This window comes from Daphnia pulicaria, chromosome 8, assembly GCF_021234035.1.
Source record: "Daphnia pulicaria isolate SC F1-1A chromosome 8, SC_F0-13Bv2, whole genome shotgun sequence".
NCBI classification, from domain to species: Eukaryota; Metazoa; Arthropoda; class Branchiopoda; order Diplostraca; family Daphniidae; genus Daphnia; species Daphnia pulicaria.
The window spans coordinates 3,951,833-3,961,116 of NC_060920.1; the positions used below are offsets into that span (position 1 = coordinate 3,951,833).

General features: G+C 37.2%; 1 long non-coding RNA gene and 1 pseudogene across 2 annotated transcripts; both read left to right on the top strand.

Annotated features, from left to right (window-relative positions):
• Positions 1–411: 411 nt before the first annotated feature.
• Positions 412–1,859, top strand: LOC124312425 (annotated as a pseudogene).
• Positions 1,860–2,323: 464 nt separating this feature from the next.
• On the top strand, positions 2,324–3,394 carry LOC124312527. Of its 2 annotated transcripts, XR_006910515.1 has the most exons (3): positions 2,339–2,546; positions 2,620–2,851; positions 2,917–3,394. It is a non-coding gene; the product is annotated as an uncharacterized LOC124312527 (long non-coding RNA). The 2 variants fall into 2 exon arrangements; XR_006910514.1 differs by having other exon boundaries at positions 2,324–2,851.
• Positions 3,395–9,284: the final 5,890 nt, after the last annotated feature.

Sequence of the window (9,284 nt, forward strand, 5' to 3'; positions counted from 1 at the left end):
AATCTCGGCCATGTCGCCAAGGAATTTTATTTACAAAATATTTTAGAAAAATTAATAGCTCAACAGCATAAAGCGGTGTGGAACTACCCTGGCGAAATTGATGGTTTTTTTTTTTTTTTTATTGATGATATATACATTAATTGATTTAATATACAGCACGAAAAGAAAATTTATATTATAGTTGATTGAATACCAAATGTGGTTTTGAAGATTTCCATCTATCGGTGATAGTGGCGTCACTAGCGTGGTTCAATAGCGTCATGAAGATGGCGTCATCTGCTCATCGTCAACTTCAGCGTTTAATTTACAAATAAGAAATAGAAATCTTATAAAAAAATTAAAATAGCTTCAACATGTGTACATTTTATTTTTAATCATTTTAAAATTTGAATTACAATTTTCGTTACATTTGATCTGTAAGAATTCAATTTTGAATCATTTTCATTTCAAATTGATTCACACACATAGCAGACGCCAACACATCAAGCGTCATCAATAGCGTGGTCTATGGTGCAATGCTATCGCTGGAGTAAGTTGTTTACCTTCAATTCGGGTATGTTAGAGAATTCTATCATGTTATTTTCAATCTTAAGTTGCTACTATTGTAATTATCAACTTGTGTGAATAGGTAGCGTCATGATTGGACTACCCTGATGGCGTCATGATCGCTGCTGATTGCCTTTCAAATAGGTTTTCAGCATTCTGCTTACACCTTTGGCATAGTCACATATTTCACAATCCAACATCAATTGGTACCAACAGCAGCCCTTCTCTCCATCATCCAGAAGGGTCTGAGATCAGTGTTGGAGATGTGTGTGACAATTTAAATATGATGAAATTTATCTACCACCAAATTTTTACTCTTTTATGTTTTTGTTTTTCAGGATGGTTCGGAACAACCCATGGAAAGCTTATCACTCATTGATGCTGTGATGCCTGATGTTGTTGCAAGTCGTCAACAGCAAACACAGAACAATCAGAAACCAAAGTGGTAAAGACAGAACCACCAAATTCCAATGGAGATGAACCCATGCATTCTTATCGTAAGATAGTCAATACTTTTCTTTGATTGATTTGACAGCTACAAAGGAACTGGAGGCATTTTTGAAGTGTGCTGGAATTCTCGGGGCGATCTGAAGAATATCGGTCAGTTGACGGACGTCATCAGATCCAAAGCCTTGGGTTTCATGGAGACGGGCTATCAGAAAGAGTTGACTTACAAACGGGACGATGGATCCTTCAGTGCTTTTGGGTAAATATTTAATTCCAACAAAAATGCGTCCAGTCTTTTAATTCATCATTTGAAATGTTAGTAAAAGCGATGCCGCTGGTAGCACCTGGTTGACGGCTTTTGTGGCCCGATCCTTCCGCCAAGCTCAGCCTTACATCACCATCGAGGATCACGTCATCGAAGACTCTCTCAAGTGGCTGTCGGCCAATCAAGCGCCCAACGAATCATTCCCCGAGGTGGGCAAAGTATCTCACACGGACATGCAGGGCGGATCCGGCAAAGGTGTCCCTCTGAGGCCGACGTCGTTTTGGCATTCCTGGAGAACAAGGCTGGACTCAGGTACGGGCCCAGTATGCAGAAAGCGGCCGAGTTTCTCGTCAAGGAACTGCCCTCCATCACGGATCCTTATGCCCTGTCCTTGGTGACTTACGCCCTTCATTTGGCCGAGGTTGAAGAGAGGGATGAGTCCTTTGATATGCGTCAGGCTAAAGCCAACACGACGGAAGAAGAGTTCCGTTTCTGGTCGAAACCCAACAACAAAACGATACACTTATATATTAGAAATGGAAAAAAAAACATTCATTTCAACAGAGTCACTCGGAGTCGCAGCTAGATTGCAATCTGTCTTTGCAGACTGCAGAGATAAAAACACGGAGCACACCTGCAAGCCTTCTGTCTGTCTGTAGAAAACCCCCTGCTAAGCTTTTCTCGCTCATATCCGGTTATATATCCGTAAGTCTCTATGTAAAAATCTGTATGTATAAACGACCATGCACTAATGTTTTCGAGCGTTCTAATATCATGGCAAGTGTCTTCAGTGTCTGTTGTTGTTCTAAAACTCTGCACGCAATTATTGGAGCCAGAGCGTCACTGTTTCTGTTCGTGCTTACCAGATGTTGAATGACACGTCGACGAAAAACGAATAGCCACGTAGAGCTCTAACGAAATCCCGCTGCCAAATACAATTCTCATTTGAGTATTTGACGTGAATAAAAAGGGAATTAAATTGATTGTGGCCATACCAGTCGAGCACCGCATCGCTGGCAGCAGCTTCTACTATACGTCTACACCACTACTAGTTACGTAATGGTCATCCTCCTTCAAACTAATTGAGACAAGAAAACAAAACAAAAACAAGTTTATTAAATATCGATGAAGGACGAGCGGCTATAATGTATTTGGATCATTTCCGTCACACCCGAGTTTTCAATTAGAGCATATTTAAAAGTTTTCCAACTTTTTGCTTGCAAAGATGTGTTCTTACATAAGCATTTAATATTTTCATTTCTGCCGGTTGGCGACAAAATCAGTGAAAGTATTTCTTTAAATTTGACCATGGTTCTCGAGACCGCTCGAGACTAATTTAAATACGCTTATTCCATATTGAGGATTGCCAAGGTGCGCAGCAAACTAACGAGATGGAATCAGTTGCGAAATCATTGATTGCGCAATGAGCGCGACGAAAGACGGGCGAAGAGGATGAAGGTAGTTCTTTTCAAGGAAGTAAATTCAGACCAACGCCCTGATTGCTAACGTATATATAAGCCTGCAATCCATTGCAGAATTGTGTGTTGCGCTAACCAAGTTTCCATTCTTAACACAAACAATATGCGTTTCCTCGTAAGTTGCTTTGTATATTTTGTAAATTATTCAATTTAATTTGAAATGTTTTGGCGCTATAACAGGTCGTTTTCACTTTGCTTATTGTCGCCTCGGCATCGGCTGCACCCGCTTCCGCTGGTAGTCTGACTCATTTACTGGGAATAGAATCCGCCTACAAACCTCTTCAAGTTGCATACCGGCGGTACGACTTCACCAGCAATCCTAGATCGCCTCTCAAATTCTTTCATTCTGCGGAATCCGCGGAATCACGGGAACTGTACTTCGACTGACAAAAGCTGATAACAAAAGAAGAGAAAATGAAGTACGTCCTTTCCCTCCTTCACGGCCTTCGTCCCAATCCGATTTTCTAGGCTACTCCGGCACGCCCAGCATAACCTTTTTCTCATAAAAGTGAATAAGGTTGATAAGCAAATCAGAACAGCCTCTTTGTTCCCATCTCAGATCCATTTCCCGTTTCTGTGTTAATGCAGAGCTGTCAAATGATGGAAAACATTCAAGTCTTGTCTTGAAATGCAAATAAAAATCCCATTTGGCCATTTACATCATTTTTGTAAACTGAAACGTCAGATAATTAAGCTTTATCCCTCAAGATGTGCTAATAATTTCCCTTTGCAAAATAATAAGACAATATAATAATAATAAATAAATAATAATAATAATAAATTATAATAAATAATAAATAATAAGACAAAATAATTTCAAAATGAAGACCTGATGAAAACAATTTGTTTGATTAGTTTTTTTCTTTAGCACCGGTATTATTTATGTTTATATTTTTTCTTGTTATGATTATCTTTTATTTTTTAAAATGGAAACATTATTGATCATAATTTGAATGTTGCGTGTCGGAAGGTGTCTCTACAATTTTAAATGGAATTGTTGCCAACATTTTGCCGCGGCTGTTCCATTTAATTATAGATTTTTCTTTTCTAGCCTAATGGACAAGAAAAGCTATCGATGACACTTTGTCTGCTCCCCCGTTTTCAAAATCTTTAAAAATTAATTAAAAATTCCACAGATAACCAAATAATTCGCCTTTAAAATGAAATTAGGTTCCAAGTAGATTTTTTAAACCCACAGATATTCCAAGAAAGATATAAAGAATGAAGTCTCACCGAGATTTGAATTCGGACTTCCATATTCAGAGTCTGTAGTGCTAACATTTACACCATGAAACTTTAAGAAAAATAGTTTATTAGAATCAAATCACTGAAGGTCATATGGTTAAGCTGAAAGTCCCACAAATTAAATATTTTAATTTACTATTCGATAACAAACATCAAATTACGTAAGACGAAATCATTTTCTTTCTTTTCCACTATTTTGTACGTGCTTAACAGCAATTTTATTGTGGGGCCGAAGGCGAAAACCGCCAGTTGGATGCGAATATTCGTCAACTTTGTATATTTTTTAGTTGTTTAAATTCATGTCATGTAATAAATGTAAAAAAATCACACCATCAGCAAAAGAAATTGAAGGACTCGCCCAGCATTTTAATCACAGTTATTAAGTTTAAACTTAACTCCTCTCTTCAAAACCTATTATTTTTTGTGTGTCTCATCTCGATCCACTCAATCAATAAAAATTCAAGAAAGAAAAGAAACATATAATGTATGCAAGCAACAAACGATCCCGATTGAATGTTTCGCGATTGAATGTTTCGCGATTGAATGTTTACTGTGAAATAGGCATAGTAACGAGATTGACCGATTTCTCTAGCCATAATTTACCGCTCAATCCTGGGGATAGTTTTTGCAGGAAACATAGAACGGTTTTCATTTTATTCGTCGCGTTACTCCTCATTGTTTATGTTGCAATTGATTATGTTTTATCAATCGACATGCAATAACTATCTGGACGCCATATAAATTATTGCTTGCATTTTTTAAATATTTTTGAAAATCATTCCGGTACTTGGTAATGCTCAAATCTAAACTCAGACGCACAACCCGATGAATATGCTATGTCAACTATGCAATATAAAGATCATGGCGTTGAATGAAATTGAATGCATCACTTTAATTACGTCTAATTTCCACAGGAGATTTTGTGTTACTATGACGACAGGAAAAGATTATAACAAAAGAATCACAAACGAAAATACAGCCAATTTTGTAATAATTGTTACCTATAGGCCTACAGTTGGGCAAAAGGAGACAAATTTTTCAAGAATGGAATAACCTTCTGTTTGGGTTTAAAAAAAATCGTTTCCATGGCGATTAAGCTCTATAATAGGCTACGAAAAAAAAAAAAAAAAAACAATAACAAACCATCTACAATTATTTTCGCTGCTTTTTTTAAAGTAAAAATCAATGCAGTTATTTAAAACATATAAAAAGGCCTCCACTATTGCTGAACCTACCAATAGCAGCCACGGAGCAGCAACGCGATGAGGCGATTACCATTCGTCCTCTTCATGTTCATTGGCCGGTTCAACGCACAACTAGTCGTTGTTGGGCCAAGTGAAGCGTTACCTCAACAGGAGTCAAATCCCCTAAACCGAAAACATCTTCGCTTAATTGCTTCTCCAGTAAAAAGTTTATAATGTAGTCTATGCTGGTTTAATTACTTATTTTTTTATTTTTTTGTGACATGTAAATGAATAAGCTTCCAGGAATTTTCAAATTGAATAGAAATTCGACTGGTCATGCCGTCCAGTCTGGGGGACCCGTTTCTCTCGCACTTGACTGGCTTTCTCTTCGCTACAATTTCACGTAATTATAGCGGTTATTATGTTCTTAATTTGGCAAGGAATCATACTGTGATGCATTTGTTTTCATCTTTAATTACTCCCTATAGATATTCATACATACCCATGACTGGACCTAATATGGTCGTAGATGATTTGCCAAATCAGCGAGGTGGAATGACTTTCTTACGTCAACGGGTACTCTACTTTAACACAAAAATATAGCATGAATAATTTTTATTAGCTAATAAAGCAATGTCACGTTTGAACCATTCTAAATTGTCATTTTAGGACGCTGAGTTGTATCTCGGGGCTTTAGTGGTAACATCAGAGCGATTTAAAGATGCAGATGTTTCATCTCCGTGGATGTCCGGTTCTTTTAGTATCCTCATCCCGATTCCCAATTCTTCTACTAACATTGGCGCTTTGGTCCAACCCATGAGCACCGAAGTAGCGTATACTTTATACATATATACACTACCTACTGGCGAAATTGGTAGGGGAGACCGGACCCATATTGGACCGGTTTTTCCCCATATCTCCCATCCCCTTACGTGAAAGGGAAAACATTTTTGCAAAAACACGCGAAAAAAGTTTCCGCACACCCATGATTTTTTCAGTTAAATACCTTTTAAAAAAAGTATAAAAGTTATTGAGGTTTGAATTTTTTCGTGTTTTTTTACCAGGCCGGGGTAATATTGGACAGACGCCTGTACCATGTTAGACAGGATATTAAAAGAGGGATAGGATGAATACAAAATTATGAAAAAATCAGGAAATGTAGATGGTAATTTAGTTAAACCCCAAACAAATTTTGAAAATGATATCTTTAAAACTGAAAAAGTTTTGTGATAGGGAAAGAATTACAACTTTTATATGGGGCGAGATAGGGAAAAAATGTTGGTGGCGCTGAAGTCTCTCGTTAAGATAGGACAATTTCCCTGTCCCAAATTACCCCGAGAGACCGTCCACTAAAATGTGAATATCGTCTAAACTATCATACTTATAAATAAAAATGTGGGTGAATACTGTAGCCAAATGACTAGCCTATGTTTTTATGTGAACAGATTTTACTTAACCCGTCAAACTTGGGCAAAATTGCACCGTTAGTGAGGAAAAAATTTGCGCATTTTTCCCGTGTTTTTTTATTTCTTGAATATTTCAGGAAATAACCATGAGATTTTCATGAAACTTATAGCCCCTAACAGTTAATGCTTACACTACTAAGAGTAAACTGTAGAAAAATTGGATTTTTTGAATCATTTTTACTATTTTTACCGACCCTGTCTAACGTGGTACAGTGTCCTATATGGGTCTGGCCTCCCCTACAGTGTACCAATAGGGTCCTTGCATGAATAAGGGATTCATTTTAAATAAATATCATTAGAATCAGTTTTTAACGCTGATTCTCATGGTATTTTTTTTTAAATAATAATTTCCCCCGTAATCTCACTTCAAAGTTGAGATTAGCTCCCCTCACTTTAAAACAGACCCCACTCTTTTTCGTGCTGCCTATATGACTATATCCCCTCTTTTGCCCTTAGGGCCGAAAGGCAAAAGACGGCAAAATTTCCCGTTGCTGAACAAGAAGTTGCTATGCCTACCACTAGAGAGACTCATCATTCAAGGAAAATTTTGCTGTTTTTTTCTAAATAACTAATAAAAAAAACTAATTGAAATACTTAAAATAAAGATGAACTTATTCTTCATCTTTTGCTAAAAACTAGAAGGGCGTAAGTCTAGCGCTAATTTTTTAGGATAAAAAAACAGGGCCCTTTTTTTCAGTGACATTAGAAAAGCACGGCAACTGCCCCAACTTTCTCTCGGCGAAATGGGTACAGTTGGCGCCAATTCCAGGGGGTAGGGAAATGTACATAAAGGGGTGGCGCATATTTTTAATGTTTCCAGTTATGTTTCGAACCCCCCTCAAAAAATCTTAAGACTACAGCAACTAGGTTGCTAATTAAAAAATAAAAAATAACATCGCGTAGCGCCATAAGACGCCATGCTAAAAGCGGGCGAAATTGGTACACTGTATCAATTTCGCCGGTAGGTACTGTAAACCTAATCACATTCACCCGAATTAACAATACAAAACTAATGTTGTTGTAACCACATCTTTTCAGGTATGGATTTGCGTTTGTCTATCAGTACCAGCCGTCATGGCAAGTCTGTTTGGTTTGAGCAAAGGTATTGTCTATCTAAACAAACGAATGGGATCAAAGCCATCGGAAATGGATTTCAGAGGAAGCTTTCAAATAATCGACTACGTCATTTGCGTCCTTCTTTCACAAGGTTACAAGTTTATCGAAGTTTATCTTACAATAATTTGGTTACATCAAATATTAAAAATAACGTGACGATATTTTAATGACGTTTTATTGTGTAATTGACAAGGTGCATATTGCGGAAATAGACAACTAGCAATTCGTTTTGCAGCGGCTGCCTGGTGTCTAGCTTGTTTCGTTCTTGTTCAAGCTTACAGTTCAACGCTGATTGCTTTCATCACGTCACCCAATAATAAACCTATCATTAATTCAGTGTACGATATTGAAAAAGTACCAGGTCTTAAAATCACAGTCAATAGAAACTTCGCAGCAGATTTAAGGCTGCTGGTAAGTTACTTACCCTTGCTTTGGTATTTTTTTTATTGAGTCACTTTTTTAAATGTGCAATATTCTTTATCCCCTCGTGTATAGCAAACCAATTTCAGTATTTTCAGGAAACTTGGTGATTCATTGAGAGAAGACCCGAGTCTTCGTTGCAATAAAACGGAGCTTTGCCTTGATAAAGTTCGATCTGGGGATCATGTTTACATTCACGTTAGTTAAATAAAGATTATTTTTTGTTAGCCACATGAATTAACTTTCCAGCTCCTGTTTCGTCGGCAAGCAGGGAAAACCGGTCGTCCAGAAAATCATTTCCATGGATCGAGAGAAGACAGGTTCGTGCCATTTTACAATGGCTAAAGAATCCTTTTGGCCAGGCCATCTTTATTTTTTCTTGCCAAAGAAAAGTCCATACACAGAAACTATTAACAGAGGGTATAAAATGAGCTGTTTTTAATATACACAATAGTCAAATAATAAACTAATATTTATCAACAGTATTCTAAGGATGCAGGAAACTGGAATATTGGGAAAGTCGATAGAAACATTCAATCCGGAAGTGACGAAATGTTCATTAAAGTACAACGTAAAGAAATCCGGAAAACCTCGAATTAGTTTAAAAAATCTGACAAGCGCTTTTACCCTGTTATTATTTGGGATCTGCGTTTCAATACTTACTTTAGTTGTCGAACTGATATATCATCTTCGCCACTTCACTTCTTCTCGTTAGATGCACCAGTTGCACCACATATAGGTAGAGGCATTAAGGGGGAGGGTTTTCAACCCCATAAGACGGCGTCCATAAGCTCATGGAATCAGAAAGAAACAGCTATGCTTTCCTCTGCCGCCTCTTGTGGTTTTGTGATGAACTACGAGCAATACTGCCAAATTTTGTAGATTGCACACTGCGCAAGTGTTTTAAGAACTATATTTTCAATGGTTTGCCGCAGATGCGTAAATCACAGTAATAATGTATTATTTTTTAAGAGCTTCAATTTTGTTAAATTAATAAGAGAAGTAAAAAAAAAGGTGCATGTTGAAATTCGAACCTCTATAATCTTGGTTCGTAATACGACTTCTTAGCCACTATACCCACCGACTGATGTAAGACGCTTAAAATGTTAGGTATATA